Source organism: Meriones unguiculatus, chromosome 7 (assembly GCF_030254825.1).
Source record: "Meriones unguiculatus strain TT.TT164.6M chromosome 7, Bangor_MerUng_6.1, whole genome shotgun sequence".
Lineage (NCBI taxonomy): Eukaryota > Metazoa > Chordata > Mammalia > Rodentia > Muridae > Meriones > Meriones unguiculatus.
This window is the reverse complement of record NC_083355.1, coordinates 28066614-28089850: the sequence shown is the minus strand read 5'-3', so window position 1 is coordinate 28089850 and position 23237 is coordinate 28066614. Positions and strand designations below refer to the sequence as shown.

Here is a 23237-nt window from a genome sequence, read left to right as displayed (position 1 = left end):
AATAACGGAAGAAATTATTTGTCTCACATTAATATCACTTACAGTCTATCATGGCAGGAAGAGGAAGGCAGCAGGTGCATAAGAAGTTGATGTCACATTGAGTCTACAATCAAGAAAAAGAAAGTTTATAGAGAAAGGATGTAGGGAGGAGGTATCAAAACTTCATGGTCTGGTACAGTAACATGTTTTCTCCACCCAATTAAAAAAATGTCAAGGTAAGAAGCAAGTATCCAGACACAATTCATTTTTTTAATTTTTTATATAAATTTAGGTTTATTCACTTTGTATCCCCCTCTGTCATCCCCTCCCTACCCCACCCGTTCTCCTTCATCACCTCCCATGCCCCTTCCAAAGTCCACTGATAGGGAGGTCTTCCTCCCCCTTTCTTTGACCCTAGCCTATCAGGTCTCATCAGGACTGGTTGCATTGTCTTCCTCTGTGGCCCGGTAAGGCTGCTACCCCCCTCAGGGGGAGGTGATCAAAGAGCCAGCCCCTGAGTTCATGTCAGAGACAGTCCCTGTTGCCATTACTAGGGAACCCACTTGGAGACTGAGCTGCCATGGGCAATATCTGTACAGGGTTTCTATGTTGTCTCCATGTATGGTCCTTGGTTGGAGTATCAGTCTCAGAGAAGACTCCCTGTGACCAGATTTTTTTAGTTCTGTTGCTCTCCTTGTGGAACTGCTGTCCTCTCCAGGTCTTTCTATCTCCCCCTTCTTTCATAAGATTCCCTGCACTCTGTCAAAGTTTGGCTATGATTCTCAGCATCTGCTTTGATACCTTGCTGGATAGAATCTTTCAAAGGTCTTCTGTGGTAGGCTCCTGTCCTGTTGCCAGTTTTCTCCTTCTTCCAATATCCAAGCCTTTTCCCTTTCTGAGTAAGGACTGATCATCTTATCCAGGGTCCTCCTCCTTGCTTAGCTTCTTTCGATGTAAAGATTTTAGTATGTTTATCCTCTATTATATGTCTAATATCCACTTAAAAGTGAGAATATACCATGTGTGTCTTTCTGCTCCTGGGATACCTCACTCTGGATTATCTTTCCTAGTTCCCACCATTTGCCTGCAAATTTCATGGTTTCCTTATTTTTAATTGCTGAGTAGTATTCCATCGTGTAAATGTACAACAATTTCTGTATCCATTCCTCAATTGAGGGACATCTGGCTTGTTTCCAGGTTCTGGCTATAACAAATAAAGCTGCTAGAACATGGTTGAGCAAATGTCCTTGTTGTATACTTGAGCATCTTCTGGATATATGCCTAGGAGTGCTAAAGCTGGTTCTTGGGGAAGCACTATTCCTAATTGTCTGAGAAAGTACCAGATTGATTCCAAAGTGGTTGTACAAGTTTACTTTCCCACCAGCAATGCAGGAAGGTTCTCCTTTCTCCACATCCTCTCCAGCATGTGTTGTCACTTGAGTTTTTGATCTTAGCCATTCTGATGGGTGTAAGGTGAGATCTCAGTGTCGTTTTGATTTGCATTTTCCTGATAGCTAAGGATGTTGAGCATTTTTTAAAGTGTTTCTCCGCCATTTGATATTTCTCTATTGAGAATTCTCTGTTTACCTCTGTTACCCATTTTTAATTAGATTACTTGGTTTGTTGCTGTTTAACTTCTTCAGTTCTTCATATATTCTGGATATTAGCCCTTTGTTAGATATAGGGTTGGTGAAGATCCTTTCCCAATCTGTAGGCTGTTATTTTGTTCTGATGACAGTGTCCTTTGCTTACAGAAGCTTTTAAGTTTCATGAGGTCCCATTTATTGATTGTTGCTCTTAGAGCCTGTGCTGTTGGTGTTCTGTTCAGGAACTTGTCTCCTGGGCCAATGAGTTCTAGTCTCTTCCCCACTTTTTCTTCTAAAAGGTTTAGTGTGTCTGTTTTTTATGTTGAGGTCTTTGATCCACTTGGAATTTAGTTTTGTGCAGGGTGATAAGTGTGAATCTATTTTCATTTTTTCTGCATGTAGACATCCCTTAGACCAGCACCATTTGTTAAAGATGCTGTCTTTTTTCCATTATATAGTTTTGGCTTCTTAGTGAGAAATCAAGTATCGTTAGGTGTGTGGGTTCATTTCTGGGTCTTCTATCCTATCTACTGATCCACCATTCCCTTTCTATGCCAGTACTATCAATTCTTATCCCAAACTCAACAACCTGTCAGGTCAGTTCAAACAAGGATGATAGAAAGTTTGGCAGGGAAGTGTTTGAAATGCACTGTAGCATCTGAAAAGTCCACTTACAAAGTCATCCCCCAACCAGTGAGGAGCCTACTTTTGATTTTTCACAGTGTAAACATACTGGGTTCTAGGTAGGACACATCCACACACCTCTAAGGGAGCAACCTTATACTAGGATACTAAGTTTTCAGTAACAAGGGTTGGTCATAAATTGTAAGTCTTCTACCTATTTGAAATATGGTTATACTTGAAATAAAACAGAAAATTCCCACATAGGCCTGAAAATGAAATGAATCAATAATAATAAATGAGATTTGGAGGTTTTCTGTTATCATTTTATTTTTATTTTTGGGAGCATAATATAACTACATCATTTCTTCCTTCTCTTCCCTACTTCCAAACCCTTCTTCCTACTCCTCCTTGCACTCTTAGTCATGACCTCTTCAAGGATTAAGTACAGGAAGTGAAACTCTTCTAGTTAACTTCTTTGAAGTTTTAAGTTTTGAGTGCAAAACATTCATAGAGGAAATATATACAGAAGAATGTAATATTGGAATAGATGTAAAGGAATAAATAAACTTAGGGCAGGGAAGTATGAAACTCACCTTGTTTCTTTAAGGACCTCTGGAGCAACTTTGTTTAATAGACTTCTCTGTAATGATGGAGACATCCTGTATTGTATCTGTGTTGCTTAATGTTTGGCCCACTGGAAACTTGTGCCTAATGAGCACTCTTAAAGTGCCAAATGGAACCAGGGAAGTGACTTTTTAATTTTATTCCATTATAATGTATGTAAATGTGAATAGTCACAAGCTATGTAGTGTAAATAGCATCCTTTTGATTTTATTATCTGGCTTCAAGCAAGAAACCGATCTCTTGACTGGCATGACTATCTCCTTTTTGTCTTATTACTCTACACGTGGGAGATTCCCTAATGTCGGTCACCTGAGTGCTATCTTCACAAATATCCCGTATTGACTTAATATGCCTGCACTTGTTTTATAAATAACCATTATTTATTTAAATAAAATTATTTTAGTAATATGACTTAGATACATTTTTGTTTCTATTGACACTATAAATGGATATTCAGCTTCAATTGCTTTATGCATAAGGAAAGCCAAAAACTGTGTACGTCCCAATTTTACACACTTGAGTGCTATCTAAAGTCATGTTACATATTCCTAATGTATGCTAGACTGTGGATCCGTCTGTACAGACAAAATGAGAAATACCTCAACAGACAGACTCAATCCAATTTTTAATTACAACTGAATGCGAAATGCCTTGGTTGTGTGGCATTCATTCCTGGTTTACAAGGAAGATAAACATTCTCTCAGTGGCAAAAAGCCCAGCACAAGCTCTGGGCCCTCCTCCTGGCTACCTCTGAAAGCAGTAGTCCTCTCTAGGCATGGCTATCACTCTGGCTGAGGGAGTGTCAATACAGGAAAATGCAATTAGCAAAAGCAATTAGCTCACCACCTTTAAGATTGGCCTCTTCTTTTCCCATCTTCAAAGCTACATGAAGATTTGTGTATAATTACCTAAAGTAGTGTTTACATTTTCTTTTTTTCTTTTCCCTCCCTGCTAATTTCAACACTCCTAATTTCTTCAAAGTGCTATGGCATAGGAAAGCTTCATCCCTATTCTGTCTCTCCATTCCCACAGATAATTTATCCCAAATCCCCATCTTTCTAGAGATGTGTCCCTATTGCTGTTCAAACTCCTTTAAAAAAATATCCGTAGAATGCATGCCATTTTCCCCGTTTAATAGAGAATACCACGAGTGTATTTGTTACTAAAATTTTCTTCTACCAGGGCTCATCATAGACTACTAGAAAAATGCTTCCCTAAATCAATATACAGATTTTAAGTTCATATTTTGTAACAATAAATGGGACAAATGGGCTAATTCTATTCTCTTATCTCCACTGATGTGAGGCAGACTTATAAAAAATAAATGCATATGCACAAATAGAGACAGAATCAACCTGCTGCTTATGTATAATAAGCACATTTGAATAATTAACCAACTCCTGCTAGCTTCTGCATAATTCACTTAAGCACCAAAGAAGCAAAAGAATAAATATTTTCCTGGGTTTAAGGAGAAAGAAACAGCTATATACATCAGGCTCCCTTTAAGATTAACATGGGTCATCTTAATCAAGAAGTGAACAAAAACTGTCGTTTACATGTGAAAACTTCTGCATTCATGACATGCTTATACTAGATCCTGAGATAACACTGATACACATTTGCTCAACCTATGACTCCTGACATAAATCAAGTCAGCCCTGGAAAACAGCTGAGATAGCAGCTTCCAAGTGATCATTTGGGGCACAGCAATGCAACTTTCTATGTGTCTCCCAGGTCTATTGTTCTATTTTTGGAATTTCTTGGATTACAGACTTAGCAGTCCTGGGCAATGATAATTGAACATCAATGTATTCTGATGATCCATATAAGCCACATATGTTTTTCTGGCTTTCTTTCCTACCCTAGTTGCAACTCAGCACAATTCTTTAATTTTGTGCATCATTTTATGAAAAGAAATAGGGCTCACTATCCTATGATACTATAGAGCTGTTTAATTGGGAAAATTTCACAAATGCCCTCTGGAAGGACTGGAGGCTTTATCTAGACATGAAAGTGCATACAATCATGGCTTGGGAAAAGGCCACACCTGTTCTAAATGACCAACTTAAGGTCAGTGGTTAAAGTGAAGTTATCACAGATGTGAAAAATAATCACAAATGTGAAAAAGAAATGTCACACCACAGCACAACTTACTGACAGATGATCTTGATCCTTCAGCCACTGAGAGTAGAAACTGGTTGGTGACACAGGCAACAGTGATTCATGATCTAAAAATAAAGATTAGTAGTTAAAACACAAGAAGTGGATTTGCCTGGCCCAACTGAGTAATAGACAGAGCCACATAGAGGTTAGCTGGGTGCTGAACCCAAGCCTATTGTTCTCTATCTCCAAGAGGCCTGTGTAGCAAAGGATCAGCTTTTGGCCAGGAGATCTCTCTGTCTGCTCCCCATATGCCTGACCCACCTAGGTCACAGATGCAGATCCCAGCGGAGGTGAGTTCGGTGAAGAACCTAAGCCCCATTGTCTCCCAGATCTAGGAGTTCTATGTGGCACACACCAGCTTTCGTCTTGGAGATCTCTCCACCTGTTCCCCATTTGCCTGGTCCACCTAGGTTACAGAAACCAAGCACAGCAGAGACAACACACTCAGTGAAGGTGAGCTGGGTGAGGGACCCAATGCCCATTGTCACCTACGTGGAGGAGGCCTGTGCAGTGCCCCACCAGCTTTTGGCTAGGAGATTTTTCCACCTGCTCCCCATTTGCCTGGCGCACGTGGCACACCAACAGTGTACCCAGTAGAAGGAACACCAGGTCACCAAACATTAGAGTTAGCCATAACAAGCAACAAAACTCAGGGCCCTATGAGGCCTCTGGAAACCCACTACAGCAAGCCCTTGGGATACTGTCACACCTGAAGTACAAGAAAAAGAATTTAAATTTGAGATTATGAAAAAGATAGAGGCCTTAAAGAAGAAAAATAAAGCTCTCAAAATAGCACAGGAAAATACAATCAAACAGATGAAAGAACTGAACAAAGCCCTTAAAGAAATTAAAGAAATACAGGAAATGAAAATCAAACAGAAGGAAATAAATAAAATTGTTTAATATCTAAAAATGGAACTATAAGCAATAAAGAAAACACAATCTGAGGCAATCCCTGGAGATGAAACACTTAGGGAAAAGAACAGGAATTTCAAACAGAAGCATCACCAATAGAATACAAGAGATGGAAGAGAAAAATCTCAGGGGTGGAAGACACAACCGATGAAATTGACACAACAGTGTAAAAAAATTCTAAATCTAAAAAGCTCCTGATGTACCAAAAGATGAAAAAACAAAGATGAAAACTTCCTAACATAAGGAAAGTGAGGCCTATAAATATACACGAAATCGTACAGAACACCAAATAGATTGGAGCAGAAAAGAGAATTACCTTGCCACATAATAATCAAAACATTAAATGTGCAGAACAAAGAGAAAATATGAAAAGCTGAAGAGGAAAAAGGCCAAATCACATATAAAGGCAAACCTATCAGAATTACACTCGACCTCTTATCAGAAACTCCGGAAGCCAAAAGGGCCTTGGGCAGATTTTTTACAGGCAAAAAGAGGCCACAGATGTCAGACTAGACTACTGTACTCAGCAAAACTCTTAATCACCATAGAGGAAGAAAAGTGGTTATTTCATAAAAACAACAAAAAAATTAAACAGTACCTATTCACAACCAGCCCCCCTCCCTGAAGATACTAGAAGGAAAACTTCAACCCACGGAGGCCCAAGCCCAGGAAACACAAGTAATAAATAACCCCACATCAGCAAAACCAAAAGACTAGAATCACACACACACACACACACACACACACACACACACACATACACACTCTACCACCAACAACATAAAAATAAGAAGTAATAACACGTCATTAATATCTCTCAACATCAATGGCATCAACTCCCCAATAAATAGACAGAGGTTAACAGAATGAATGTGAAAATAGAACCCATCTTTCTGCTGTATACAAGAAACACACTTCAGCAATAAAGAAAAAGATTTTCCAAGCAAACAGACTAAAGAAGCAAGCTGGGGTAGCCATTCTAGAATCCAATAAAACAAACTTTCAACAAAAATTAATCAAAAGAGATGAAGAAGGACACTTCATACTCATCAAAGGAAAAATCCCCCAAGACAACATCTCAATTCTGAACATCTATACCCCAAATGCAAGGGCACCCTCATTTGTAAAAGAAATATTAAAGTCTAAAGGACACATTGAACCCCACACATTAATAGTAGGAGACTTCAACACCCTATTCTCCCCAACGAACAGATCATCAAGATAGAAACTAAATGGGAAAAGTCATAAAACTAACAGACATCATAAGCCAAATGGACCTAACAAATACCTACAAAACATTTTACTTAAATACCCCAAAGAATATGCCTTCTTCTCAGCACCCCACAGAACCTTCTACAAAATTGACCATATACTCCGTCACAATGCAAGCCTCTACAGATATAAGAAGATTCAAAAAAAAAAAAAAAAAAAAAAAAACCCTGCACCTTATCAGACCACCATGGATTAAAATGGAACTCAGAAATAATAGAAACAACTGAAAACCTACAATTTCATAGAACCTGAACAACTCCCGAACCAATGACCACTGGGTCAGGTAAGAAGTTAAATACTTTCTGATATTTAATAAAAATGAAGTTGCAAATACCCAAACTTATGGGACATAATGAAAGCAGTGCTAAAATGAAAGTTCAAAGCACAAAGTGTGTTTATAAAGAAATTGGAGAGATTCCATATTAGTAAGTTAGCAGAAACAACTGAAAACTCTAGAACAAAAGGAAGAAAACACACCAAAGGGGAGTAGATGACAGGAAATAATAAAATTCAGAGCTAAATTCAATAAATTGTAAATGGAGAGAACAATACAAAGAAGCAATGAAACCAAGAGTCAATTCTTTGAGAAAATCAACAAGATAAACAAGCCTTAGCCAAACTAACTAAAAGGCAGAGAGGAGTATCCAAATTAACAAAATCAGAAATAAAAAGGGAGACATAACAACAGACACTGAGGAAATACAAAGAATCATTAGGTCTTACTTTAAAAGCTTATGTTACACAAAATAGAAAAATCTAAAGAAAATGGATCTTTTTTGGATAGAGTTCACATACCAAAGTCAAATTAAGAGCAGATTAACAGTTTAAACAGTTCTACAACCCCTACAGAAATAGAAACAGTCATTTAAAGTCTCCCAACCAAAAAAGTCCAGGTTCAGATGTTTTTAGCACGGAATTCTACCAGGCAGTCAATGAAGAGCTGACTGACATCTATACTCCTCAAACTATTCCACAAAATAGAAATTGAAGGAACATTGTCAAACTCATTCTATGAAGCCATAGTCACCCTGATAACTTTGTGTGATTTATCACACAGACTCAACAAAGAACATTTCAGACCAATTAAACTCATGTACACTGATGAAAAAAAAAAATCCTCAAAAAAATATTTGAAAACCAAATCCAAAAACACATCAAATGTATCATCCACTATTATCAAGTAGGCTTCATTTCAGGGATGCAGGGATGGTTCAACATATGAAAATCCACCAATGTAATCTACCATGCAAACAAACTCAAAGAAAAAAATCACATATTTATCTCATTAGATGCAGAAAAATATTTGACAAAATCCAACATTTCTTTATGATTAAAATATTGGAGAGATCAGGAATACAAGACTCATACCTAAGCATAATAATGGCTTTATTAAGGAAGCCAGTTGCCAACATCAAATTAAATGGAAAGAAACTCAAAGCAATACTGCTTAAATGAGGGAAAAGGCAAGGCTGCCCACTTTCTCATGCCTCTTCAATATAGTGCTAGAATTTCTAGATAGAGCAATAAGACAATAAAAGATCAAGGAGACTCAAATTGGGAAGGAAGAAGTCAAAGTATTGTTATTTGAAGATGATATAAGTGTAGGTAAGATACCCCCTAAACTCCAACAGAGAACTTCTACAACTTATAAACAGCTTTAGTAGAGTGGCTGGATATAAGATTAATTAAAAATGAAGAAGAGTAGCCCCCCTGTACACAAATGACAAAGAGCCTGAGAAACAAATTAGGGAAACTATATCTTTCACAATAATCACAAAAATTTGAAGTATTTTGCTGTAACTCTAATGAAACAAGTGAAAAAACCTATATAACAAGAAGTTAAAAATCTCTGAAGAAAGAAACTGAAGAAGATATCAGAAGATGGAAAGATGTCCCATGCTCTTAGATAGTAGGATTGACATAGTAAAAATGGCCATCTTACTGAAAGCAATTTACAAATTCAATGGAATTCCTATCAAAATACAAACAGATTTCTTTACAGACATTGAAAGAACAATTCTCAACTTCAAATAGAAAAACAAACAAACAAAAAGCAGAATAGCTAAAACATTCCTATATATATATATATATATAAAAAAACTTCTGGGGGTATCTCCATCCCTGAATTCAAGTGATGGTACAGAGCAATAGTAATAAAAACCTCATGGTACTAGCATTGAAATAGACTGGTTGATAAAAGTAATCAAATCAAAGACCCAGAAATAAATCCACCTACCTATGGTCACTTGAGTTTTGACAAAGAAGCCAAAACCACACAATGGAAAAAAAAAGACAGCATCTTCAAAGAATGGGGTGTGTGTAACTGGATGTCTACATGTAGGAAAATGCAAGTAGATCCATACTTATCACCCTGCACAAAATCAAATCCAAATGGATCAAATACATCAATATAACACTAGATATATAACTTCTTAATCTTTAAAAGAGAATGTGGAGAAGATCCTTGAACTCATTGGCACAGGATACAACTTCCTGAACAGGACACCAACAACTCACACTCTAAGATCAACAGTTAATAAACGGGACCTCATGAAACTGAATAGCTTCTATAAGTCAAAATACACTGTTAATAGACGGGAACAACAGTCTATTAACTGTTGGAAATAGATCTTTACCAATCCTACATCCAACAAAGGGCTAATATTCCAAAATATATAATGAAGTCAAGATATCAAACACCAATCAACAAAATAACCCAATTTAAAAAATGGGGCACACAACAGAACCACGAGTTCTCAACAAAGGAAGCTTGAACAGTTGAGAAGCACTTAAAGAAATGTTGAACTTCTTTAGTCATCAAAACCACTCTGATATTACACTTCACTCCAATCAAAATGGCTAAGATCAAAGTCTCAAGTGACAGCACATGCTGGCAAAGGAGTAGAGAAAGGGGAACACTCCTCTAATGCTGGTGCGAGTGTAAACTTGTATAACTACTTTGTAAATCAATCTGGAACTTGCTCAGAAAAATGGTAATAGCTTTTACCTCAATACCCAACTATACCTCTCCTGGGTACACACCCAAAAGACACTTGACCATACAGGAAGGACACTTCCTAAAATATGCTCATAGCAGCTTTATTCACACAGCCATCTGGAAACAGCCTAGGTGTCCCTCAACTGAAGAATGGATAAAGAAGCAAAAAGACACACATAGTACATACTCACTCATATAAATATACAACATAGAATAAACCCACTAAAATCTGTACATCTAAACAAACTAAGCAAAAGAGAGGACCCTAACTAAAATGTTCAATCCCCATCCTGAAAGGCAAGGAGGATGGACATCAGAAGAAAAAGAAAACAGGAAACAACCTAGGAACCTGCTACAGAGGGCCTCTGAAAGCCAGAAGAAGAAAACAGGAAACAATCTCTGAACCTGCCACAGAGGTTCTCTGAAAGCCTCTGCCGTGCAAACTGTCAAAGCAGATGCTGAGCCTGATGGCCAACTGTCAGGCAGAGTGAATGGAATTTTATGTAAGAACTGGGAAATAGTAAGAGCTGGAGAGGACAGGGTCTCCACAAGGAGAGCAACAGAACAAGAAAATTTGAACACAGGGAACTTCCCAGAGACTCATACTCCAACCAAGGACTATTCATGGAGATAACCCAGAACCCCTGCACAGATGTAGCCCATGGCAGTTCAGAGTCCAATTGGGTTACATAGTAATGTGAAGAGGGACTGCCTCTGACATAATTTGATTGGCCTGCTCTTTGATCACCTCCCCCTGGGGGGGAGCAGCCTTACCAGGCCATAGTAGAGGACAATGCAGCCTCTTTTGATGTGAACTGATAGACTAAGATCAGAAAAGAGAGGAGAACCTCCCCTATCAGTGGACTTGGGGAATGGCATGCAAACAGAGGGAGGAGGGAGGGTGGGATTGGGAGGGGAGGAGGGAGGGGCTTATGGGGGGATGCAGAATGAATAAAGTGTAATTGATGAAAAATTTTTTAAAAAAAGGGAAAAAAATAATTTAAGAACCTTAAATGACTTTCAAAAGTGGAGGAAAACATGGAGTTAGTCAATTGGCATGGAGCACGTCTCACCCCTGGGGGCAATGGTCTCCTGAACCTACTCAGACCTCGGACACCACCACTGCTAGTTCTAGAACTGATGCAGGATGTTCCAACGAGGGGGTTAAGGCTTCTCATAATATTTCCTATAAGCCCACACCTGTTTGTTTATATCCCCCATTTTTATTCATTATTAGCCAGATAGAGCCAAGTAATTGTGATAATGATACTTGCTTTTTTGTCCAATGCTGGAATGCTAGTAAATTTAGGTATGCCCTGGTTACTCGCATGCCTCGCTGGGTGCCTGTGCCCGTTGATGCCCCTCACGCTATGACTCTCTTCAAACAGAAAAGGGATCTTGGAACTACAGCTACCATTGTTATTGCTATCTCATTGGCGGCTGTTGGAGCTACCACCGCAGCATTAGCCATGAGTCATACTGGGCAGACTGCTCAGACCCTGAACAATCATTTAGCCAATGTAGCTCATGCCTTAGATGTACAAAAAGGAATTAATGCTCAACTAAAAGGAAGCTTGATGGTGTTCAATCAGAGGATTGACCTAGTGCAGGAGCAAATTGATACCCTAAGGCAAATCACTCAACTTGGCTGTCAATGAAAATATGCTGGACTTTGAATCACTAGCATACAACATGAGAATTTTTCCTGTGCTGCAAATCTGTCTAAACAATTGTCAAGCTATATTTTAGGTAATTGGACTGGAGAATTCGATACTACGATGGAGCAGCTGAGAGTGGCCATTATCACGGTAAATTCTACCAGAGTGGATGCAGGACTAGCCACAGGATTATCATCATGGATTGCTGCAGCCATGAATCATCTGAAGGAATGGGCGGGCATGGGAGCGTTAGCAGGCCTTCTGGTGTTGGTCTCCTTGGTTTGCCTGTGGTGTATATGCAAGATTAGAGTCTCACAACAGCATGATGCAGCCATGATCATTCAGGCCTTTACAGCCATTGAAGCAGGACAGTCTCCCCAAGCATGGTTGGCTACCATAAAAAGCTAAAATGTTATGCTCAGGATGCGAGGCTAAGCACTGCACTCAGGGTCAGCCGCTTTCGACCCAGAGAAGAGCATGTCTGATTGCATGCGGGTTGATGCCCCAGGTCCCCCCTCTGAGAAAAAGGTATCGGACGGGTCTGATACTCTTTGGGTGGATGACACCTAAATGAACATCGGTACAAAGTCCCAATTTATTTCTAATATCAGAGATCAGACCTCTACTCTTGCCTGATGCGTCTAAAACAAAAAGGGGGAACTGTAGAGAGCTGCATAATGCCGTGCCTGAAAGATGGAGCTGGTTTCCGCCTTCCACCTTCCCGATGGTGAGTGCTCTCTGTCAGGAACAATTCCACATTTGCCTAAGGCTGAGGATCTGGCTTGCTTCCGTGTATGTGGACCTATGTGCATTGCCCACATGGCACGCTGGGGTTGGCTACCCAGAGGCTATTTAAGCTGTAGGCTGGCTTTCCCCAGGGTCAGATGATTGTTCAAGGTTCCTGAATAAACTGCATTGAAAAAAAAAAAAAGAAGTGGGAAATAGTAAGAGCTGGAGAGGAAAGGAACTCCACAATGAGAGCAACAGAAAAAGAAAATTTGAACACAGGGAACTTCCCAGAGACTCATACTCCAACCAAGGACTATTTATGGAGATAACCTAGAACCCTGACAATGCATCCACTTCTGATGAGAACTGATAGACTAAGATCAGAAAGAAGGAGAGGAGGACCTCCCCTATCAGTGGACTTGGGGAGGAGCATGCATGCAGAAAGTGGGGGGGGGAGGGTGGAACCGGGAGGGGAGGAGGGAGGGGCTTATGGGGGGATACAAAATGAATAAAGTGTAATTAATAAAAAAATAGTAATCTGCCTATAAAAAAAAAAGAAAAGAAACTCTGGCACATTTACACAATTTACACACTCAGCTATTAAAAACAAAGAGATCATGATATTTGCAGGCAAGTGGATGGAACTAAAAAGGTCAAATATGCTCATACAGCCAAACATTGGGAGATGCATAGGAAGTCTTGTGGAAAAGTGGGAGGAAAGAGAAAACGACCTGGAAGTGACAGGCCTCCATAAGAAGTCCAACAGAGTCAACTAACCAGGATCCAGGGGGGCTTGCTAAGGCTGAAGAACCATGCAAGAATTGGACTTAGCCACCACTAGAAATGTGTAGCCAATTGACAGCTTAGCCTTCAAATGGGTACTCTAGTAAGGGAAGTTGGAACTGCAACCAACATGGACTCAATTGCCATTTTTTTTATCACTTTCTCCTGGTGGGACTGCCTCATCAGGCCAGAGGGGAAGAGGACACTCTCAGTCCAGATGCAACTTAATGATCTAGGCTAGATAGGAAAGGATGTTCCCCTTTTTCTGAGAAAAAAAAAGGGTGGTGGATGGATGGAGGGACTGGGAAGGGAAGGGGGATGAGGCTACAACAAGGATGTAAAGTGATTTATTTTTTAAAGAGGGTTCCAGTGGTAGCATAGTTATAAATAACTTTCCAAGCGGACAAGAGGTCTTAGATTCTATTCTTAGTAAAACAGAAAAGAAAGGAAAGAACAGAAGAATAAAGGGAAGGAAGAAATAAGAAGAAAAAAAGAAAGTTAGAAAGGCAGAGAGAAGTAAAGAAAAAAGAAAGTCGAAAATGAGTTCACAGAATGTGAAATTGTAATAACATGAATAAATAACATAGATATGTTTAGGCTGTGAGATTTCTAGAGTATGAAACAAAATTTAAGTTCTACTTATAGAAATATCAGGAAATATCTCTTTACACCATACTGAAAGGGTGTAGTAAGTGTTGAATTTAGGGAAAATTTTAAAGAATTTTTTTTTACAAGGAGTGAAACGTTGTGCAAAACTCCAATGGTACAAGGTTAAAATATATCACAGAGGGAGACTTAGGCCTCTGACGACCATTGAAAGTACATTGTATGAGGGACTGTGAAAGTCATAATAGTTAATTCAGCCTTACATTACTACAGGGTGTGGGTTCAGGAACCAGCAGAATCTTCATTTCCAGGAGTTTGATAGAAATGTAGAGCCATAAGCTCCAGCCACAAACTGCTGATTCCAATACTTCTGAGAATACACAACATAGGAGAAAATAATTAAATAAACCAATAGAAAAGTTAATCTATGCTCTTGGATCTCAGCATTTCTAGAAATTAAGAGCTTGCGCAGACAGTACAGTACAAACCCCAAACTTTCTCTTCTTAACTGAAAGGCTTGGAACAGTTCGATCAAATTTTTCCCATAAGAACATAAAATTCATACTGATTTTTTAAATGTGCATTATAAAGATCAGACACCATGATAACAATACATTTATATATATATATATATATATATACAGATATATATATATATATATATATATATATATATATATAATCAGGTAATTTATGTGACTTCTGCTCTACTCTCATCATTCCTTCAAAGCTATCTGGATCGTTCACTTTGTAAGACTATATCTGATTCTGTTCATTCTACCCTGTAGTGTTTTGAATGAGAAAAGTCCCCAGCATTTCATGTATTTTCATGTCATCATTTGGTGAATCTATTTGCTAAGCATTTGGAGATGTGACTTTATTAGAGGAGCTCACTTCGGGCATGCTACGAAGTTTCAAATACCTGTGTCATTCCCAGTTAGAAATGTCATTCCCATTTCTCTCTGATTCACGGTTGTTGTCTCAATGTGTGTGTGTGTGCTCTGAGCTACTTCTCTCGCATGGCTTCCTGCATGCTGCCATGCTTCTCAATATGATGCTCATGAAGCCGAACCCTCCGAAATTGTAAGATCCTAGTAAACCGTAGTGTCTTCTCAAGGCAATAGGAAAGTAACCAAGCTACCCTTTCTCCATGTGCACCTGAAGGGAGAATCATAGAAGCCAAGGTTGAGCTTGAGAAAAGGTAAAGCCATCATATAGCTCGTGTTAGCAGGCTGAGACTGTACCTTGCTGTCTTATCTTACAATCTCACTGAAAAGACCTGAATGCATGAGAAAAGTAAAAGATTTCCAGGGAGAGAGAGAGATTCTTGAACTAAAGGCTTTTAGAAGCATTAGGTAGAGATCAGAGACATTAGCCTAATGGGAAAAAGCAGAGTAAGGAACAAGGCATAAAAAAAAATGCAGACAAACAGAAGAGGGAAATTACATATACAAACTTGAAAGAGACTCGAATCCAAGGACAAATTCAGATCCCTAACAATGTGGTTGTTTTTTCTCAATTAAATATGCATTCTTTATTTAAAACGTTGGTGCTAGACTCTTTGAGATAGGGGATCAGGAACAAACTGTCATTTCATGTAAGCAGACAAGACTTCCAATGGAGGTATAAGTATACCATCCCGGCCACAAAATCTTTCACTCACAATTCCTATCTATCTATCTATCTATCTATCTATCTATCTATCTATCTATTTGCCTATAAGAGGACCAGGGATAAAGAAGAGGGAGCAGAAAGCGAGAGAATGGCCAACCGATGACTAGCACAGCTTGAGTCCCATGTCATGAGAGGAAACTCATCCTTGACACTGTTAATAATATTCATCTATCCTTGCGGACAGGAGCCTAGCATAGCCGTCATCTGAGTGGCTTTATCTAGCAGCTGATGAAAACAGATGCAGAGACCCACAGCCAAACATTAGGTGGAGCTCAGGGAATCTTATGGGAGAGGGGGAGGAAGTACTGAAAGAGCCAGAGAAGTCAAGGACACCACAAGAAAACCTACAGAATCAACTCACCTGGCCCATAGTGGCTTACAGAGACTGAAACACCAACCAGAGAGCATCCATGGGATGGACCTAGGCTACCTGCAGCTGTGTAACAGATGTGCAGCTTGGTCCTCATGTGGGACCTCTAACAGCAGGAGCAGGAGCTGTCTCTGACAATGTTGTCTACCTTTGGATCCCTTTCCCCTAATTTGTCTAGCTCCAACAGAAGCTTTACCCAGTCATACAACTTGATATGCCAAAGCATGATATCCATGGGAGGCCTCCCCTTCTCTGAGGAGAAAGGTAGAGGTCATATGGGAATGGAAGGTAAGAGGGAGGGACTGAGAGGAGATGAGAGAAAGGAAGTTCTGATCAGGCTATAAAGTTAGTTAATTAATTTATGGATATAACCTAGAACCCCTGATCAGATGTAGCCAATGGCAGCTCAGTATCTAAGTGGGTTCTCTAGTAAGGGGAACAGAGAGTGTTTCTGACATGCTTAAAGAATTACCCATTCCTTTGCTGTCAGAAATAACACTACCAAGATAAGTTGTGCATGATGCACTTCTTTTTTTGAAATCTAGCAGAAACCAATCTTCTCACTCACTCTGTGTGTCCTGCATTACCCCATTCCCTGTACAGTTCAAAGGTGGATAATAACAACACAGGCAATTGTTGAGCACAAGGCTGTGTCTTAATTATAGAATGAAGTACTAGGAGAAAATTTCACAACTTTTTAGGGAATGGTTTTGGCTTTTCTAACTTGAGTGAAAACATAAAAATGAAAACCAGAGTTTAAAACCAAAAGTGTTTCAATGAACTCAGTGGCTGGCTCTTTGATCACCTCACCCTAATGGGGGAGCAGCCTTGCCATGCCACAGAGGAAGACAATGCAGCCAGTCCTGATGAGACCTGATAAGATAGGGTCAGATGGAAAGGGAGGAGGACCTCCCCTATCAGTGAACTTGGAGAGGGGAATGGGAGGAGATGAGGGGTAGGGTGGAATTGGGAGGGAATAAGGGAGCAGACTACAGCTGGAATACAAAGTGAATAAACTGTAATATTAAAAAATAAAAATTTGATTTAAAAAGTCAAAGAATGGAACACAAAATCTTTCCTCATAAGCGAAATCCACTTAGCATTCAGAAATTATGCTTTTCAGAGATGTTAGAAATAATCAGAAATCCTTACTGTAGCCATAGTGCAAACTGTGCCTATGATACTAGAGAACAGTATACTTTACAAATCTGTGAGATTTAAATATCACTTCTTTAGACTTCAGGTTTTCCCAGTGGGTCAGTAGGGTACACGAGTCTTATTGTGGTTTGGGTATCAGGGTGACTGTGGCTTCATGGAATGAGTTTGGTAATATTCCTTCAGTTTCTATTTTGTGGTTTGAAGAGTATCGATGTTAGCTCTTCTCTGAATGTGTGGTAGAATTCTGTGCTAAAATCACCTGGACCTGAGCTTTTCTTTGTTGGGAGACTTTTAATGGCTGCTTCTATTTTCTTAGAGGTTTTAGGGCTGTTTAAACTGTTTACCTGCTCTTGATTTCACTTTGGTAGGTGACATATAACAAAAAAATCATCCATTTCATTTAGATTTTCTAATTTTGTGTAATACAGGCTTTTGAAGTAAGGCCTAATGATTCTTTGGATTTTCCTAGTGTCTGTCCTTATGTCCCCTTTTTATTTCTGATGTATTAATCTGGATATTTTATTGTCTTTATGTCTTTTAGTTAGTTTGGCTAGGAGTTTGTCTACCTTGTTTATTTTTTCAACGAACCAACTCTTGGTTTCGTTGAATCATTGTATTGGCCTCTTTGTTTCTAACCTATTGATTTCAGCCCTGAGTTTGATTATTTTCTGCAGTCTATTCCTCTTAAGTGTGTTTTCTTCTTCTCCTCCTCCTCCTTCTTCTTTTTCAGCTTTCAAGTGACCTGTTAGGTTGGTAATATGGGCTCTCAGCAATTTCTCTATAAATACACTTAATGCTATGAACTTTCCTCTTACCACTGCTTTCATGGTGTCCATTAGGTTTGGGTAAGTTGTGCCATCCTTCTTATTTAATTCTAGGAGGATTCTAATTTGTTTCTTTATTTCTTCCCTCATATGTAGATCTTTGAGCAGGGAGTTGCTCAGTTTCCATGAGTGTGTAAGCTTGTTGTTGTTGTTTCTGTTGTTGTTGAGGTCTAGCTTTAATCCATGGTGATCTGATAAAGAAAACAGGTTAATTCACTTTTCATGTATCACTTGAGGTTTGTTTTGTGACTCAATGTATGGTCAGTGTTGGAGAAGGTTCCATATGGTGCTGAGAAAAAAAGTATATTCTTTTGTATTTGAGTGAAAAGTCCTGTAGACATCTATTAGAGCCATTTGATTCATGACCTCTGTTAGCTTCATTATTTGTCTTTTTAGCTCCAGTCTTGATGATTTGTCCATTGATGAGAGTGGGATGTTGAAGTCTTCCACTATTAATGTGTTGAGATCATTGTGTGATTTATTTAAGCTTTGATAATGTTTTATTTACAAATGCAGATGGCGTTGTATTTGGGACATAGATGTTCAGGATTGTGATGTCCACTTGGTGGATTCTTCCTTTGATGAGAATGAAGTGTCCTTTCCCGTTTCTTTAGATTAATTTTAGACGAAAATCTGTTTTATTAGATATTAGAATGGCTACTTGGATTTTATTAGGATGGCTACTTGCTTCTTGGGTCTTTTTTTCTTTGAAAACCTTTTTCCAGCCCTTTATTCTGAGGTAGTGGCTGTTTTTGTTGCTGAGGTGTGTTTCTTGAATTCAGCAGAATATTGGGTCCTGTTTCTGCAACCATTCTGTAGCCTGTGTCTATTTGGAGAGTTCAGTTCATTGATGTTGGTAGATATTCGTGACCAATCATTGTTATTTACTTTTATTGTGGAATTTGTGGTTATAGTGTGTTTGCGTGCTTGTTTTCTTTTGGTTTTGCTGTTTTGAAGTCATCTGTATGCTGTGTTTTTTGGGTGTAGTTGAACTCATTGGATTGAAGTGTTCCTTCTAGTATCTTCGGTAGGGCTGAGTTATTTATAGATATTATTTAAATTTAGTTTTGTCATGGAATATCTTGGCTTTTTCCAGCTATAGTGATTGAAAGATTTGTTGGGTATAGTAGTCTGGGTTGGCCTCTGTGGTCTCTTAGTGCCTCTATGATATCTGTCCAGGCCATTTTGGTTTCATAGTCTCTGTTGAGAAGTCTGGTGTGATTCTGACAGGTCTACCTTTATATGTTACTTGGCCATTTTCCCTTGCCGCTTTTAATATTTTTTCTCCTGTAGATTTAGTGTTTTATTTTTATGTGGCAGTAGAAATTTTTCTTCTGGTCTAGTAGATTTGATGTTCTGTAAGCATCTTGAATGTTTAAGGGCATCTCTTTCTTTAGGTTAAGGAAATTTTTTTATATAAGTGTCTTGAAAATATTTTCTGGAACTTGGGACCTGGAATCTCCTTTTGTGTCTATTTATATTATTCCTAGGTTTCATCTTTTCTTGGGGTCCTTGATTTCTTGGATGTTTTGTGTCAGGAACTTTTCGGTCTTAGTGCTTTCTTTTGAGAGATGTATTGATTCATTTTTTCAATTGTATCTTCAATGCCTGAGATTCTCTCCTTTCTTTTGTATTCTGTTGGTGATGCTTACCTCTGTGGTTTTCACTGTCTTCTCTAAGTCTTACAACATCAAGATTTTTTTAGTTTATGTTTTCTTTATTGCTCTAATTACATTTTTAGGTCTTGATCTGTTTTATTTACTTCCTTCACCTGTTTGACTGTGATTTCCTGTTTGTCCTTAATAGCCTCCATTTGTTAGGTTGCATTTTCCTGTATTTCTTTGAGAGAGTTGTTCACTTCCTCGTTATATGCCTCTAATAACTGCATAAGTGTAGATTGAAGATCATTTTCCTATGTTTCAGCTGCATTAGAATATCCATTGTTTCGGGGTGGTTTCTGGTGGAGACACGATGTCTTGTTCTTATTGATTGTGTTCTTAAGCTGACCTTTAGCCATCTGGTTGTCCCTAGCCTTGGCTGTTTGTTTCTTGATCCTGTACCTAAGACTTAATCTGCCTGTCTCTGGTGTCTGGAGTAGTCTTCAGGATGACAAGAGAGGTCCAGGGAATGCAATGGGTACAGGAATTTTAGAGGCAGCCATGCTGATGTGGGTGTTTCTGAAAGCAGGATCTGGGTGCAAGTGCTTTGGATGGCAGGTGTGGGGTTCTAGTAACTTGAATGGCAGGGGTGTGGGTGCGGGTGCCTTGAATGGGGGGAGGGGCTCAGGGGCAGATGCCTTAAAGAACTAGTGGCAACACCATGGGCACATTGAAGGGATGCGGGCGTCTCGGTAGGTAGGTAGCTGAGGAGGCACTGGCATCTCGGGTGGAAGCTGCGGGGGGTGTCTGCCTCAGGGGGTGATCTCAGGGATCCGGTGCCTCAGAGAATAGCTGAGCTGTGGCTTATGAGACTCTGCTTCTGGGACTCAGACTCATCCGGGCTCTGCCTTCTGGGACCCGGGATCCATATGATTTTATTTTCCAGCTGCTTCTCCACAGGGGAACAAGAAGAACTGTGGTTTTGGTTTTGAGGTTGGGATGCTGTTCCAGGGATCCAGAGGCTGCCCTTGGGTGAGCGAGAGGGATCTGATACCTGGATTGCTGGAACAGAGAGTCCTTGGACCTGGAAGCCTGCACATTCTTGAGTATGCAGAAAGGGCAGGGAATTCATAATTTGTCACTCTAGGACCTGGAAGATGGCCACAGGGGTGGGAGATAAGGGAGGTGGGAGGTACGGTTTGGGGTTTATCTCACAGCCCCTAACTCTGTGGGTGTCCACTCCCATCCAGGAAGCACCAAAGCCGGTGTTTTGGATCCAGTGGCCTGTTTATTCAACAGTTTTGTAGTCTCTGATCTTCTACTCCTTAGATACAGCTATCATCTTGGAAGTCGAACTATGATTTTAATAAACTTCTATTTCCATAAATTACCCAGTTTCATGGATTCAGAAACAAATGGCAGACAAGTGAGGAACATTTCTTTCTTTAGTATTTTCATAAAAGTATCTTGGAAATTTTTAACACATGCAAGCAAGAAAAACATAAACCCCAAAATATTCAGTTATTTCCCTGTAATGTTATATGCCAGTTATTTCAACATAATTCAAGCATTCTTTGGAAACAGTTTGATGACTGCATAATGTCCTCTCACATACCCACACCATTTCTCTAATTACGACTTAAATTATAAGTGTTACCGCATTATGAGTAATTCTATATTAAAATATTATGAACAAATACTTAACTGCAGCTGTTAATAGGAAACTCCCTAAAATAGACCCTTTTAAAAATTAGGGGTATGCTTTCATTAAAGCTTTTGTTTCTACTGCTAAATGAATTTCTAAAAAAAGGCATGCTTGTCATTTTACATGATATATATATATATATATATATATATATATATAAAACTCAAAGTGCATCTATAATAAAAACAGCAGCTATATTCATTTCAATGGAAGAATAAGCAAGTAAATTTATTAAAATGAAAGAGTATATATTTGACTACGACCCTAATAATTTTTCTCCCTAATAAATGCAAAGAGAAACAAATATTAGAGGTTAATGTGGCCAACTCATTCAACAAAGCCAGTAATATATCTTATAACGTGATCGTTTGTTGATGTACTCAGGTCCTGGTTTTGCATAGTAGCCTGCTTTTCATGCTCTTTCTATTGAGTTTTCACACTTGCTTTCTTCATTTGGCTTAGATAAGAATTTGTGTTTCAGATATATTACTTTATAACCTAAGCCCTGTATCTGCATATCTAATTTCTCTAATTTACCTGGTGGTTCTTGAGGCTATCTTATATGACATCCTTCATGTGTTGGGTGCCCTGTAAATGAATGAGAAAATATTCTCAAAGTATATAGATAAAGCCTTTAGTTTTGTTTTAGGTTTATGTTTGTATGATTTTTTTTCCATTAAAATGAATGAATTTTTCCATAAGCTTGTCTGACCATGTTTGTTATATTTGTCACATCAAATATGCGAAATCTTTTGCCTCTCAATAAGAAAGACATTTAAACATCTGGTTTCTGATAGCTCAGAAGTATAATCTAAAAAGTAAAATTGCATCTTTTCAAAACTGAGAAAATCAAATATTACTTAATTCATTTAAACATTGAAAGCATTATACATGCAAAATTTAACCCAATCTTAGAACGTGTTAGTGACAAGTTAAAATACCTCTTACATTTGTAGAATTACCTTCAATAAAATTCAGAATATAGAGACATAAGGCTAGTCCAAAGTGATTTTAGTTTCCCTCATTAATTCATTCAGCAAGATTTAGCAAAAGATCTGAATCAAACTCCATTTTGTTATTGTTGGTCTGAATAGGGCAAAGTCATTCTCACTGCCTTCAAACAAAGTATAGCCATTAATATCACCCTATCAGAAAAAAATAAAGTTACAACATATCTATGGGAAATTGCATTGATTGCCTTGATTCATGGGGGAAGACCTAGTCAGTATGCACAGTTCTATTTTGGTCCTAGACTATATAAGATTAGTGAAACTTAACTTGGCATCAAGCATACCTTCATTCATCTTTGTTTTTTATTGTGAATAGTTGCTTTGGGTCCTTTTCTTTATTTTTCTGCAATAATGGGCTATAATCTGGAGTTAAAATAAACCATTTCTCCCTACATTGTTTTCCATCAGGAGATTATATTACAGAAACAAAAACATAGCCAGAACAAACATACCTCCTTAATGATGACTGAAAGGCTTTTGATAAATTAGAAACATGATTCTTTGATATCTGTACTATTAAATTGAGTCTTTCCCATGAGAGTGAATTTTGAGCATATATTTACTTATTTAGTGTAGCATGAAGAATGAGAGAATCTTAGCTTACATTGCTTGCTAATCTTTAAGATAGGTTCACCAAATTCACAGTCTGAAACGACCATATTTATTCTTACAACCCTATTCACTTATAAGGAGTGTTTTAAATTGACAGCTTTCAATTAGAATGACCAGGTTGTTAATTGTATTGACAATCTTAAAGAACAGCAGCTATATGGCATCTATGAGCCACGAGAATCACGTTTTCTAGGTATCATTATTCCCCACATATGATGTATGAGGTCAACAACTCTTTTCATTTTACACACTAGGAACTAAAAGTTAGAAATATTGGTGACATGTCTGGAGTTAATAGGCTAACTGGGATTTGGACTCAGAGAATCTGACAAGTCACATTGGTCTTTAT

General features: G+C 38.6%; 1 long non-coding RNA gene across 1 annotated transcript in view; it reads right to left on the bottom strand.

The window, feature by feature from the left end:
* Nucleotides 1–42: 42 nt before the first annotated feature.
* LOC132655401 (uncharacterized) overlaps nucleotides 43–23237 on the bottom strand; it is a 49138-nt gene continuing 25943 nt past the window's right edge. The window contains exons 2-3 of the long non-coding RNA XR_009593215.1: nucleotides 4968–5041; nucleotides 43–103 (exon numbers count right to left, since the gene is read on the bottom strand). This is a non-coding gene — a long non-coding RNA (uncharacterized LOC132655401). The remainder of the gene's footprint in view (nucleotides 104–4967; nucleotides 5042–23237) is intronic.